Source organism: Pinus tabuliformis, chromosome 1_2, assembly GCF_031772625.1.
Source record: "Pinus tabuliformis cultivar Carrire ecotype Pingquan chromosome 1_2, CPIR1, whole genome shotgun sequence".
Taxonomy (NCBI): Eukaryota; Viridiplantae; Streptophyta; class Pinopsida; order Pinales; family Pinaceae; genus Pinus; species Pinus tabuliformis.
Window position 1 is genome coordinate 502,680,569 of NC_142298.1, and position 15,862 is coordinate 502,696,430.

Consider the following 15,862-nt stretch of genomic DNA (forward strand, 5'->3'; position numbering starts at 1 on the left):
TCTGCAGCCACCATTACAACAATGTTGTAGTTTTATTTCTTCTTTGCTCTATATGTGTATGGAGAAAGAGACTTGTTAAGTACTTCAAGTGGATTGTAGTACTATTTATGCTCTTGGAAGTTGGAGTATGGGGTCTTTATTTGGAAGCCTTAAGCTTGTTGATTGTTTCATGACTAACTGTAGGTTGTCATGTGTTTAGAGTGAGAATTCTTTGCAGAAGAATGTTTCCTTGAAGGGGAAACTAGCCACTCTTTTTGTCAGCACATTTATGTACTCTTTATCTGAAGAATTTTGAGCATAATGAGAAGGGGTCATGCCTTTAGAGCTGATCCAAGGAGATGTAGCCCAGGAGGGGTGAACTCCTTTATCAATGGTTGGTGTATTATTGTTTGATGCATGCTTCCATTTAGTGTTTTGGTTTCATGTTTTAAGTTTTCTTCATGAAACTATCTTAAGAAAAAACACATAAAATTCATGCTTTTACTTGCTATTTTGGAGTACAACCTCAAGCACATTTTTATATTCATGTTGGTCTACCCTAGCTTATCCAAGATTTAAGGTTCTATGAGCACAAATTTAGAATTAAGTTATTAATATACCATAAGAATTGGGATCATCGATCATGTCTTTAACTGCACTGCAAGCATCTCCAGAGACGCAATTTGCACCAGGCATATTGAGTGACAGAGCGCCCAAAAGATATCTGAGCTTGGAATTGAAGAGTATGGCGTGTTGGTTTACACTGTCAATGCAGCTGCGATTGCTATTTGACTTGGAATGCATCCCAAAGGACCCATTGTTGCCACTGCGAACTTGCGAGCTCCCAAGTTCTATAGAGCCTGCATATATATTCCACATAAAACCAACTTATATAATAAATACTCTGTAAATTGACAGTGAACACTCTAGGAGGGATTATTTTTATGTAAGTTTAGATAAAGTAATGTATTTTGAGGAGTAGGCAGATTTTGTTTTTTATTTTGATGGAGTAAGATAAACTTAAAGGGAAAAGATTCTATTTCTTGGTACGAATTTCACAAGAGTTTTGACAAAAATGCTAGGTTCTCACATTTTTCATCATAATTCAAGTTTTTATTATATAATGAAATAATATTTACTAAAGATTTTGTTCAATTTGAATGGCCTCAAATAATCTAAATCACTGTTCAAATTGAATGGCCTCAAATAATCTAAATGACAACCAAAGAGAAATCTGATGCAAGATGAGATGGTTCCTTTTCTTGAAACTATTTAAGATGGCTACCATATGTAGATTCCTGCACTGATCACTTTTTAGACTAATGCAAACAAAGTGTGCACTGGTCACTTTTCAGAAAGTGAATGTTGAGTACCAAAATAACCAAAATTTTAAGCTAAGTAAGGAAAGTAATTATCAATTACAAAACAAAACAACCAAAATTTTAACCATGGTTAATTAGAAAACAAAATTAAATAGCAGAAGTATATAGTTTTTTTGGCATATTTTTGGGTCAAATTTGCTAGAAATTTGATAAGGAGCTGCTGGAATCCCAAATCTGTGCTGTGAACTCTACACCATCGAAATTCACCAGAGAGTTTTCAGGGTATTGAATCCATTTAGTCTGAATTGTGATTGCTACATCATCTGAATCCGCAGAAGTTTTTCAGGACACTAAATCCATTTATATGTTAAAAACACATTTTAAACTACAAAAAAACAAAATCTTACCAAAAAATTGTTTTCCCATATTCAAACAAAAAAAAACCTCAAAACCTAAGAGAGTTAGACAACGACAATAAAATCCAATAACCACTTTAAAATTTCAATTAAGTTCTCAGTTTTACAAGAACCACTTTAAAATTTCAATTGATTTTGGTTGTATTTCTCAGGCAACCAGACAAAGCTTATGAAACCAACCACCAGTTGTTGTGAAAGTTGCCACATGAGAATATCACTATAAGTCTCTAGGGTGTATTTTCTATTGGTTGGATAGAAGTAAGGCATAAGATAGTTGTTGATATAATCGTTGCTGCCAAAAGTAATTGAGAAAATAGATTTTGCTAGATGCTGAGCCACCGCCATTGTGCTTCCCAACTGCGATGTCAAATCCTCTAAAGTCTTCCCAAAATTTGCAATCTATTGATTGAACGATATGCACCCAATCTATCAATTTTGCACCAAGAAAAGAAATGTTAGATACCATATTTACTACATTTAGCACCAGTGGGAGAAAGTCAATTTATCATTTTTGCAATTTGGACTTACAAGGTTTTTGCCAATCTCGTCCAAAATGCCTGCGGCTGTTGAAGCATAGTTCACTCCATTTAGGATTGCTGAACCCCTTGTAGATGGGTCAAGGTATGTAGGAATGAGAGGTAGCCCTAGCAATTGCCCTGAGATCGTTCATTCAACATTATTTAGGATCAAATTACTGTACAGTTTTAAAGATATATAAATCAAAAGCAATATAACGGGTTAGATAACCTGGTTTTAGTGAATATTGTTTTATATTTATTAGTTTTATTTCATTTAAAATATAGAATAGAAGTAGTTTAAAAAATTATATTGTTTTATATTTATTAGTTTTATTTCATATAAAATATAGAATAGAAGTAGTTTAAAAAATTAAACCAACTGGTTGTCATTATTGTGTATTGAAATAAAAAATAATCTAAAGAGTTAAATCAACTGGTTCTATCAGCCTTGTTGATAAGAATCTAGCATTTCTATTACAAACTAAGATCACTAATTCATATTCAGAGAAAAACCTCTTTGGGGTTTTCTTTGGGTCTGAGTGTAACTAAATTGCAGAGTTAATATTTCATAAATATGATGGATTTAATTGAGAAGTGGGAGGCTCATGAAAGATAGAGGATTATCAATTTGGTGAACTCAGCAGCAGGAAGTTCCTCCCCAAGTAGTGGGAATCCTGCAGATGCCTCAGCCCCCTGAGTGGGTTTTCTTTGTGTATGAGTGTAACTAAATTGCAGAGTTAATATTTTAGAAATATGATGGATTTAATTGAGAAGTGGGAGGCTCATGGAAGATAGAGGATTATCAATTTGGTGAACTTAGCAGCAGGAAGTTCCTCCCAGGTACTGGGAATCCTGCAGATGCCTAAGCCCCCTGAGTCTCCTCAGTATCCAGACTTTTTGTTCTTTTTCCTATGGTCTAGGGTTAACACCGTCTCTAAAGAGTGAAGCCAATTGTTTGAATTCACTCATGTTTATAAAATTTCTTGAATTTTCTAGAACTTCCAATTAATTAATCTTGATGCATTCTAGTTTCCTCCATTGCAAAGAGAGTTCACACCCAAGGAGAAACATCTTTTGGAATTTATTTTCAAGGTTTTCATTGGAAAGGTATATACAAACCAGAAGCATTAAATCAAATAATTATAGAATGCAAACCTAGAAAATCAACATCCATCCTACCATTGCAAAACCTTCTAGTAGGATGACCTCCAAGGAAATCTAGTCCATAAGGCAAGAAGTTGGCTTTGGCAATGCTTGCTATATAGTTGTTGTTGCCATTATTGATCAGAGAATCGCCAAATATAAACATGGCTGTAACTTCAGGTGCGGCTTCCCTAGAAATTACTCCAACACAACAATATGTAACAACAAAAGCTAAACATGGGAGCCATGAAGCTGCCTTGGAATTTAAACATTTGATTCCCATCACTGCAGAGCCTCAAATATGTCAAATATTACTCTAAACGAGCATAGAGTAGCAGAAATAAATTAAATGAAATAGGTTTCCAAGACTCCCAGCTGAAAAAATCCATGATCATGCTACTGCTTTTAAATTCAGTTGCAAATCCGCAGCACAATTAAGATAGCTGTGATCACTTCCAAATCTTGGAAATTGAAATATTTGGGCATAGTTTCGAGAGTCCACCAAATCCAACAGCCAACCAAACCTTTTCGTGTATCAGAGACACTAACGGGTAATTCATTCATTAAAAACTAATGATTGATTTCACATTCGGCCTGGCAGCGGGTGTTCCATGCATCGGAGTTATGAATTAGGTTGAATGCATTCAAGCGAGCCAGCGAAGTTGTCACAGCTTTCCATGCACATTTCAAACTCCTTTCACTATTTTCGTTTCTATATCAATCAACTTATTAATTTTGGTTACATGTCTCGCATATAGATTAATCTTGCATTTTTTTGGTCCAGCTGTGGAATAATCCACCTACTGATCGGAAAAGGAGTAGTCTAACTAGGCGGAGGAATTGGCCGGTTTCCAGGGCCACCCGAAAAAACTTCCTGCTCCGGCAATCAGAAATTCCCTTCGCCACCCTCCACCACTTTTCGCCAACTCTGCATTCCTCTGCCACCCTTCCACCCTTCCACATTAACTTCGACTAGTATCTGTTTGAAAAAATCTCCCGTCTGGATGATTTGGGGTCACGTCGCATCGTGGGCGTCTGCATCTGGTTGCCGAAATTCAAACCAAGGCCTCAACCGCGAGTAGAGCCCCCATCATGCACCTTCAGAACTTGTAAACAGATAGAGCCTTTTCGTTGATTCAGGGTCACGTCGCTAAACTGCTCACAGATACACCAGATTCTACATTTTTCCTGCACAAGTCATTTTCTTTTGTATTTAACAGTTTATTGATCTGATGAAATTAAAGTTCTTTAACATTTTCAGTGCCTTATGAAATACTAGTTCAACTTCTTCTTGTTTGAAAACTCTGGAATTTTTCCGATAACTTATGGAAAATCATTAGTGTGTGAAAATATTTTCTTTAGATTATTAAAGAATATCTGTAAAGGCCTCAAGGACAATTTATTACAAAGGTTCTGCCACTTAGCATAGTTTACATTTCGCAGAAACAATATTTTAGCAAAATTTGGAAATGCAGATCTCAAAGATAGGTTTTCGCTAATTTTATATTGTTGGATTTATGTGAACCAGAATGACCATGAAGAATCATGCCTGTTATGGCTAGCCTGGGATGAATTGTGATATTCATGTAATAGGCCTTTGGTTTCTCTGATTAGGCTAGTAGCGTAATTAGCCGTGGTTCATTTCCCGCCCTTAGTCGTGCAACCTGAGATCGATTCTCGTTGATTTTATTGCTTAAATGCTACTTTTGATAAATGATGCTACGTGTAAGAAATTTTAAGATGCTCTTAGGTAAATTAGTTACTCTGTAACCTTATGGAGTGAATTTTCGTGGTTTGTTTATTTAGTTTTGACAATGTGGGATATGATTGAAAATCCCTGCATCGACCTTTCGAGTCTAGGAAGGGTGGTTCGCAAAGCATCAAATCTTTGTCATAAATTTCTTATTGTCAAATAAGATGGCAAGAAAATTTAAGATGGGTAGAAAATTGCAAAATTGGGACAATTGGTACTCAAAGTTTGACCATGAAAAAAAAAACATTAACCACGAAAACACTAACGAACCTTATTCACTGAACCTAATATGAATAATATTTTTCTTATTCAATAATTAACATCCTTTGTTGAGCAGAGTTTGATTTTAATCTCATTCTTGCATGCTGCCATGCAACTGAAGGGGCAACAGGGCTTGGAAATGTTTACTATTTACTGTGACTATGTCGTGTTGATGCTCTGTCAAGACCTTCCTCCAACTAGTCTTGAAATAAAACTAGACAGGGGCATGCCCTCCAAACTTGATATTTGAACCTAGGTCATCATTATAGCAAGTGCTCCAATTTGTGACTAGACCACATCCTGGCGGACATATTTTGTCAATTAATTACGAATATTTATGTGTTGCTCTGCTTTGAGAAATTAGTACGGGAAATATTTTTTCTTTACAATATTTCTTTTGCCAATTATATTTCTTTAAACTGTGCTTGTGATGGGGGTGGCGTAGTGGGAGGGAAGCCAAAATGCATGTGTCATTGCAAATCTGTTTAGCAAGAGGGCCTTTTGCAGAATTTTTTGAGCTTTCACTTGATTTAGTAGATGTTGGAGATAGTACCAAACTTCCAAGTACTTCGTCAGGTAGTTACATCCTAACACTGCTCGTAGGAACAAAGAATAGGTCCAATAAGACATCATACATTGAAGGGCCATCTAGGGCTATATCATAGGGATCACCAGCTAGTTTTTATCACTGTTTTTATCATTTTTTCCATGTAAATAAGGGTTCTCAGCAGTACTCCGTAAAATGTGAAGAGATTCCAAATTACTAAGTTTGAAAAGGTGAAAAGCTTACAGGTCATGAGTTTGAAAAACTATTCAATGTATAAACTCTATAAACCACATCCTCTTTTTATACTAAGTTCACTCTAACTTTCTAAAGATTCAATGCTTTTAAACAACCGTGCAGAAGCTTTATAGTTGTATGTGTAGTTTCTACAAAAATTCAAATCAAATGTAAATCTGTCACAGGTTTTTTTGTATGGCTTTATAGAAGTCTGCAGCTTTATTGTCACTATTTTTAGTTATATAAATTAGTTGAGCATTTATGCCACTTTTGTTATGTTTTTGAGCAATGAGTTTGGCTTGTAACCTATTTATTATGGAAAACTTAAAGTAAGCTTGTCAATAGGGATTCTTAGTCTAATTATTTTAAAAATGGGTATAAATAGAGCCTCCCTTCATTTCTTGATGTCATCATCACACATTGAATTATATTCCTATCTAAGAGAGTGCAAGCTAGTCTTTTTCACTACATTGGAAAAATGTGATCTTTTTTGGTGCAACTTTCACGGAGAAATTGTACTAGGATTGAAAGAAGTGCTTTTTGTTGATAATTTTGTAAGTTTATTGTCTTATTATTGATATTTTGTATGCTTTATGTTCAAAGTAGGGCTTCAATTGTTCCATGAATAATGTTTTATCATTTCTGAAATTTTTCTTCAACATTGCATGTAAAATTGTCCCTTTTGTGGCCTATAGGGAAAATCTTAATGTGCAGAACCTATATCTAATTTATCCCCTCATAGGAGTAATAGCTATGGTTTTAGAAGTGGATGCTTGAGGTACCCCCCTTACTCCATCAATATCCTTCCTTTGAATTTGTGCCAAAAAGACTCCATTGAACCCTACTAGGATAAGGTGTTGGTCTAGTGGTCTAAGAGTGTGTTGATGACCATAAAACTTAATTTTATCTCTCTTTCTATCTCCTAGATTGCTAGGGAAACCACTAGGGTTTTTAGGGCTGATTTGTGCATAAAAGTGTAGATTGAATGTATATGGGTGGCTCATAATTTGAGAATCGCCTCTATAAATTGTCTACAAGAAAAATATAACATACGACGTGATCTAATATACCTAAATCGGGAAAAAGTCACCCCCCTTTATCACTGTTTATGCATATATAATAGCTACAAAACTATTATCCCTAGCCTAAACCTAACCTCTATCTTAAGGTCTTGCTCCTTTGTTGTTGAATATTATTTTTAGGCTGGCTACAATATGAAATTGAATGCCGTATTTTTGAATATCATCCAAACCCTAACTTATAGTAGCCTCTGTAATGGTCTAGGCTAAGAGTACTTGAAGCCTAACATAAAAAATCTACGTCATCTTTGGCCTTACTGGTGCTCTATTCAATTTGAGACCTTTAAAAACTTATCACATTGAGCCCTAGTATCAGAGTATCTTCCAAGGTGATTTAAAGAATCATCCCTCGTGGTTTATATCTCACTAAAGTGCAGGAGGAAGGTTATTGAAGTGACAATGACAACCCTTCCTCTTTGTTGTGATAAGGTTTGGCCGCTCTCCCAGCTTTGCATAGGGCTTGTTAGATTTTGCAGCAACAATACACATTGAAAAGTATCTAAATATGAATACCCAACTTAGAATCTTCAAAATAAGTCAACACATGACACACAGAATAAGATATATTAGGACTAAATCATTGCTTGGCATACATTCAAAGAGAGTTATAAAAATAATGTCGGTAACAAGTCTGCAACATTAATCTTCATAACATGAACAAAATCATCCATGGGCTTGAAGACACTGGGAAGAAAAGTTATTGGTAGACAAAGAAAGATACAAAAACAAAGAGAAAAATAGAATGTGCAAAGGAGGTAATGAATCCGTTAGTTGGCTCCTTAAGCTGAAATTTATAGAATGGCCTTATGGGCTCTTGAATAGTTCAACCTCTTCGCTACAAAACACTCCAAACCCTTCAAAGTACTTGATGTGGCCATTTTATACTTGTTTTTTCCCTAATTTCTAGCCTTCATTTGTGTAACCAAATTCTAAATTTAGAGTTAAAGATCATTGGATTTGAGGTGCCTGCAGAGAATTTAAAAGATTGGGCATCCAGTGAAATTGATTCCCAATAAAAAGGTGGTTCTGTAGGTTATACTTCTAGTTCTATTTTTTCCCATAAATTAGTAACCCTTTTATTGTCCTGCATTTTCCTCATGAAATTTACAAATTAGTGGTTAAACTTTGGCCTAAATACTATGTGTTATTCATTCTGTTTTTTCTAGATATAGATCCTTATTACCACAATGATAAATATACAACAATAGAGCCTTAAAAGAGCCATCTCTAATAACCTGGTATGGAGCTCTATATAAGAATCATCTTGATAAGTTTTCTCCATTCCCTAATTTGGAATAGATATAAAGCTTTTAATTTATAATCCTCTTCAATAGTTGCCACGAATGCCAAAATAAAATCTAATGAAAAGGGTGAGAATAAGCCATGACCCTTTGAGGTGGTTTGTAATGGTCTTGATTCATCTATTGGGATGCTCATGCAGCTGACAAAACAACTATATGTTTGTCATAACCTTTGGTAAAAACCTCAATTATGTTCTTGTCCAAAGTAAGCTTATTGAATGTTAATATCAACTTGGTCACTCCAAAGTACATCCATTCAAACCATTTCTTTAATAGTTATCATTTGTTATATGATACTTTATTTTTAATATAGATGGTGAGATGAGAAATGCTATCAATTCCAGGATGATATTTATGGTCATCAACTAAACACATGTACTTGCAATTACTTGATACATGAAGTTGATTTTTCCCATACAAATTCAATGAATTCAAATTCAATTTTCTTCAATTGCATTCTTCTATACCCAAATATCTATGTACTTCCTTCCTTGAATTTCTATTTTTAGGGTAGAAAATAGGAACTAATCATAGAATAAAAATAGCAATGACATTGCTTACAGAGGTATGGCAGCTACCTGTCATACCTTGCATCCTATGAAAATAGTCTCCAAACATAGGGATCTGGTATTAGCAATTGTCCTGGTCTAGATGATGATACCAGATCTCTATGTGATGATAATTTCCTCTTCAAATAGCCTGGGAGGCACAGATGCTTGCTATTAGAAACCCCCAATAGTTGAAGCTTCATATAACTGGTTTGATTGCTTGAAAATTCTTTCCATATGATGCAGGGTAAGGCATTATGACAGGTAGCTGCCATACCAGTGTAAGCCATGGCTGCAATATCACTGTAAGACATGGTTGCCATACCATTGTAAGCCACAGGTTTTCCTTATATTCATTATACGATCAAGGACTCTCTATTTTTAGCAGTGCCTATTTTTAGGCATGCTATATTTGGCAGAGTTCTACTAGCTGTTCAACACTTTCTAAATTTTCCTATTTTTAGGGGGATTGCTATTTTTGGCACATCTATTTATAATTTTATATTATGCGACATGTGGCAGTCTCATGTGATGGCATGACAACTTCTTGTTGATACACGTGGCTGACAGCCTCCTTGGAATTCATGCCACCTCCAAAATCATGCCAAAAGCTGCCTCAATCTGCATGCAACAGATCTGAACCTCCTCACTGCCCTGTGCACACTTGTATGACCTGTATGGCCTCTGCAATTGTGCCCAACAGCCTTGGGATGCCTACAGCAGTATGACCCCCTTGAGTTTGCTACCTTGAGATGCATGCAACCTTGAAAAGATCTGCTTTTCTTCTCCTCAGTGATTTCTCTTCCCTGCAAATTGATTTCCTTCCTCTTCAGCTCAAATCTCTACTTTGGAGGTCATATTTTCTCATTTAAAAGTTTGGGAAGTGTGGGCCACAACAATGTTTAGATGGTTAATTGCTACTTAAATAAAATCACCGCTAGACCTAGTGCCTTTTAATGACTTTTTTATTGAGTGATTGATATTTCAGACCTCAAAAAAAGCATAAAAGAGGTTTTATATTTATATATATGTTGGAACTTAACAATGTAAACTTTGAAACGGGAACTATAAACTCAAAATGGGAACTCTGGCCAAAAAACCCCAAAAAAACATCAAAAACAGTGCTAAAAACGAAAAGTGTGTATACTGGAACGATATTTTTATTTTTTAGGCATTAATTTTGAACATGTTTTAAAAATGGCAGTAACTACGAACTTTACTATGAAATTTTCGTGCAAAATATAGCTTCAAAATGAAAGTGATGATACTGGAATAATGATTTTTTTTTTTAGGGTCAATTTTCAACATTTTAAAAAAATGCTAATAAAACCAAATTTTTATGTGTCAAACAAAGTTGTTTATGAGGAAAAAAAACACATTAATGTTTTTGGTAGAATATCATTTTTCTTTCCTAAGCATAAATTTAACATGTTTTCAACCATAACATGCTAGGGTGGGCGCCACAGCCCGACTTGTCCCCTACCTCTAACCCCCCTCTCGACACCCTCACTACCTTCACCCACACCCCGCGCCCCTGCCCCCTTTAATCCCTACCAAACCAACCCAATGCCCGCCCGAGCGCCCTCACCCTTCCCCCTGCTCGGCCCGGGCGCCCTCTCAACCACCGCCCCCCCAACCCTCCCAACCCCCCCCCCCCCCCGCGCCGGCCGGGGCACCCTGCAACCCTCCCCGCCCGGGCGCCCACAGAACCCCCCGTGCCCAAACCCTCTCAATGCCCCCCTCCCCTGGCCCCGGCGCCCTCACCCGCCCCCAGAACCGACCCCCCACTCGGCCCCGGCGCCCTCACCCGCCCCCCGACCCTGGTGCCCTCACCCACCCTCACCCGCCCACCCACCCGGCCCGGGCGCCCTGCTAACCCCCACTGCCCGGGTGCCCACACAACCCCCCGCGCCCCAACCCTCTCAACCCCCCCTCCCCCCGGCCCGGGCGCCCACAACCGCCCCCCCACCCGGCCCTGGCGCCCTCACCCGCCCTCGGGCCTGGGCGCCCTCACCCACCTTCACCCGCCCGCCCGCCCGCCAGGCCCGGGCACCCTCACCCGCCCCCTCGCCCGGCGCCCTCACCCGCCCCCCCACCCGGGCGCCCTCACCGGCCCGGCCCGAGCGCCCTCACCCGCCAGGGCCAGGTGCCCTCACCCGCCTGGCGCCCTCACCCGCCCGCCCGCCCGCGTGCCCTCACCCGCCCGACGCCTGCCTACCAGCCCGGGCGCCCTGACCCACCCTGCCTCGGCCCTGCCCTCGCCTGGAAGGCGGCAGGGCGATTCCCGGAATCGCCCTGCCGCCTGTGGGGTGGCAGAGCGGGCCGCCCGGCAGGCGGCAGGGCAATTCCGGGAATCGCCCTGCCGCCTGCTGGGCGGGGGCGCGGGCTGCCCGGGTGACGCCTAGCTCCGCTACGCAGCGGCGCGACCCAGGCGGCCTGTTCCCCCGCCAGGCAGGCGGTAGGGCAATTCCGGGAATCGCCCTGAGCATGTCGGGCGCGGGCGCGGGCCGCCCGGGTGGCGCCTGCCTCGGCCGCGTCACCAGGGCGACCCGCGCCTCCTCCCGGCAGGCGGCAGGGCGATTCCGGGAATCGCCCGGGCGAGCGGGTGAGGGCGCCTGGGTGGGCGGGTGGGCGGGCGAGGGCGCCAGGGCGGGTGAGGCGGGTGAGGGCGCCGGGCGGGCGAGCAGGAGAGGGCGCCCGGGCGGGTGAGGGCGCCGAGTGGGCAAGCGCGCCCAGGCGGGTGAGGCGGGTGAGGGTGTCGGGCGGGCGGGCGAGGGCGTCGGGCGGGCGGGCGGGTGAGGGCGCTCGGGCGGGTGAGGCGGGTGAGGGCGCCGGGCGGGCGGGCGGGTGAGGGCGCCCGGGCGATTCCCGGAATCACCCTCACCCGCCCGCCCGCCCGGGCGGGTGAGGGCGCCGGGCGGGCAAGGGCACCCAAGCGGGTGAGCCGGGTGAGGATGTCGGGCGGGCGGGCGAGGGAGTCGGGAGGGTGGGCGGGCGAAAGCGCCTGGGCGGGTGAGGCGGGTGAGGGCGCCGGGCGGGCGAGGGTACCGGGCGGGCAGCGGGTGAGGGCGCCCGGGCGGGTGAGGGTGATTCCGGGAATCGCCCGGGCGGCAGGGCGATTCCGGGAATCGCCCGGGCGCCCTCACCTGCCCGCCCGCCCGACGCCCTCACCCGCCCGCCCGGCACCCTCACCTGCCTCACCCGCCCGGGCGCCCTCGCCCGCCCGCCCGCCCGGCGCCCTCACCCGCCTCACTCGCCCTCGCACGCCCGGCCGCCTAACGCCCTCGACCGCCTGCTCGGCGCCCTTACCCGCCACACCCGCCCGCCCGGCGCCCTCACCAGCCTCACCCGCCCTGTCTCGCCCCCAAGCCTACGGTAGTCTTCCAACCATGTCTGGCGAGGTGCGGCACCACCGTGTACTTTCTTTTTTGTTAATACTTATACATATGGACTACGCCTTTCACATAAACATACTTAATTCACCTTTCTCAATTAAGTAAAATGCATTAATCTTCATACACGTTCATAACCAATATGCAATTAAACCATGAACATAACAATTGCACACAATTATATAGTGGGAGGGGCAACTCTCGAACGAGTCCGCCCAATAATAATATATTATGAAACCTTCAATAATACATATAAGTGTGTCGGGCGAAGTCCTTGGCCAACACTTAGAATCTTTTACAATATAGGCGTAGACAGCCTTATTACAATTCAATGCCAACCTCTCTTGGTAGGAGCGTGCTCACCCGAGCCACCAGAACTCCTCCAATTCAATTCTGCACCAAACTGCCTTTTACCATGTACCGTCGTCCAACAAACAGTCCCTTAGTAAAACTGCGCACTTCTCTTATGCACATGAGAGATGCGCACTTCTTGCTGCGTCCTCCTTACCACTAGATCGAATGTAGAGAGAGAGCGAAGTGCTTGATGCCAAATGAGGCTCTGCGCCTTTATATTTATACGCTAGCCTGCCATAATGTGAAGGGGTGTCAACTCCAAAGCCGACCTCCTATTTTAATTTTACAAGCCCCTGCCTTAACATATTTGCAAGTCGGCCTTTGCCTTTGGCAAAGCCTCCTTTGCAAGGATATAAGGCTTCGGCCTCTTTTCTTATTTCGCACTAAGTGTAAAAATCACAGCTCGCTGTTCGTCGCAATCAGCTCGCTGTTTTGTCGCAGGGTCGGGTCGCCCGCCCGGGTCGCCTGCCCGTCGTGCACGGGTCGCCCGCCGGGGCGCCCGCCCATCGTTCACGGGTCGCCCGCCCAGGGCGCCCGCCCATCGTTCACGGGTCGCCCGCCGGGTGCCCGCTTACTGTTCCGTGTCCGCTGTTACGCCCGCGCTCGCCCGCATCCAGCTCGCCGCTCCGTCGGTTGGCTTGCCCGTGCCCAGCTCGTCGCTGTTATACCCGCGCTCGCCCGTGCCAGCTCGTCGCTGTTACATCCGCGCTCGCCCGTGCCCAGCTCTCCGCTTGTTATAACCGCGCTCGCCCGTGCCCAGCTCATCGCTCCGCCGGGTGACTCGCCCGTGCAGACCCACGCTCATCGACTCGTCGTCCCGCCGGGTGACTCGCCCGTGCAGACCTGCGCTCCTCAACTCGTCGCCCTGTTGGGTGACTTGCCCGTGCAGGCCCGCACCCATCAACTCGTCATGCCGCCGGGTGACTCGTCCATGTTGTTAACTTGTCGGGTGACCCGCCTGTGTAGACTCGCGGCCATCGTGCATGGGGCGCCCGCCCGTCGTGCAGGGGTCGCCCATGGGTCGCCCACCCGGGTCGCCCGTCTAACCGTCGTGTGAAGCTGTTATGCCCGTCGTGCTCTTGCCCATGTCGCGAGGGTGTTACACTCTCCTCCACCCGAAAACGTTGTCGTCCCGACAACACATCATCCTGGTAGCTCTCCACCAAGACTGCATCGACCCTGATGTAGACTCCTCCATATAAGGCAACATCACTGCATATATAAGGACCCGTCTCCATCAAGTCATCTCCATGTGCAAACTGCCCATGTACGTCAACAAGTGCTACACATCCTAGTCATGTGCTAACACTCATCTCCACGATTCCATGCTCAGGTCCATGGAAACCCCATCTTTCTGCAACATGTTATGATCATCATATCTGCTCAACCATGTTTGAGGGCTCACTGCAATGAGCAGCTTAACAATGAGCCCCATCTTCTATGTCATCTAAGAAGATGTGGAGGGGGAAGAGCTGGAAGGCTCTCCCTCACTAATCAGCTCAATCCATCTGTCAGGATCCTCAACCTCCATCCTTTGTAGATATGCTTCCCGATCTTCCTTCTGGATATTCGGCCTCACATATATCTCATCATCATCATCATCGTCCTCCACCAATTCTAGCCTTCTTGACAAGTCCAAGATGCTATCCGAAAGTGATTGGATGACCAATGACTGTTCTGTAAGCTTTTCCTCCATCGTAGACTACCGCTTGTCCACCTTCCCCTTGTCCTCCATTTGCATTCCTCCTAACTTATGATCAGGTTTTGTCACACCAATGGTTGGAACACCAATGGGCACATCTTCCCTTCCATCATAAATGAAGAGTTTCCTTAAATGTGGTACAACCATAGCCTCGAACTGTTTCATGAATTCCATCCCCAATACCGCCTCATAGTCATCAATCCGCACTATAGTGAAGTCCACCTTTCCGGCCCATCCACCAAGTGTAGTGTCCACCTTTTCGGCCATACCAAGGATTGCCATAGGAGGAGAATTTACTGTCTTCATTTGTGCCTTCACTGGTACAAATTTCAGCCCAAGTCTCCTTGCAGTATCTTCACTCATGAAGTTATGTGAAGCCCCACTATCGACCATAGTGAGTACATCGGCATCACCAACCTTCATCTGAACATACTCCAACCTGTTTCTTTCCGGATCTCTCCTAGAAGCCACTTCTGTAGTAGCAGCGGCACCAAGTATCTGCATCATCCCTACAAAAGCATTGTCATCCTCATCAGGTTGTGTAACAGCGGCCAACTTTGGTTTAGAGGGGCAATTCTTCACCACATGTGGTCCTGCACATATCCAACACTTCAAAGGCTTCTTTGCTTTTGGACTATCATCTGATTTCAGAGCATCCTCCTTCTTTTCTTCTTTTTGTTTTTCGGACTTCTTTTTCTCATTAGAAGTCTCATCGTAGTGGTCCACCAACCTGTCAACCGCAGCAAAAGCTTCTTCAAGTGTTCTAATTTTCTGCCTCTTCACCTCATTGCGTGCCCAAGGCTTCAACCCAATAATAAAGTTGAACACCTTGTCCCTTTCCGCCATGTCGGGAAGTTCCAAAGCTGCATTTGAGAACTCTCGTTGGTATGCTTGTAGGCTTCCGGTTTGTTTGATGAACTTGATCTTTGTCCTTGCTTCCCATGTTTCATCCTGAGGACTGAAATGGGTCTGCAAAGCTTTCTTCATGTCATCCCACGAAGTGATGTCATCAGCATTACCGTTGATAATCTGATCCACTCTCCTTCGCCATCACATCTTGGCATCGTTTTTCAGGAATTGAGCAACCACCTTGACTTGTGTCTCCCCATCAGGTAGACTCAACCGTTCCAAGTACTGCTCCTTGTCCCACAAAAAGTTGCCAAGAGTCTTTGCACTCCTTGTACCATCATAAGATTCCGGTTCTTTGACCTTCACATGAGGCACCCCTCCACCTGAGTTATGTCTCATGGCTCTCTTCAATACCGCAATCTCATCCTTGGCTTGATCGAGATTTTTATTTACCTTGTCAAGAG

General features: G+C 43.6%; 1 pseudogene; it reads right to left on the bottom strand.

Moving 5' to 3' along the window:
- Nucleotides 1-582: 582 nt before the first annotated feature.
- LOC149206544 (GDSL esterase/lipase At1g71691-like) lies at nt 583-11,590 on the bottom strand (annotated as a pseudogene).
- Between the last annotated feature and the right edge of the window lie 4,272 nt (nt 11,591-15,862).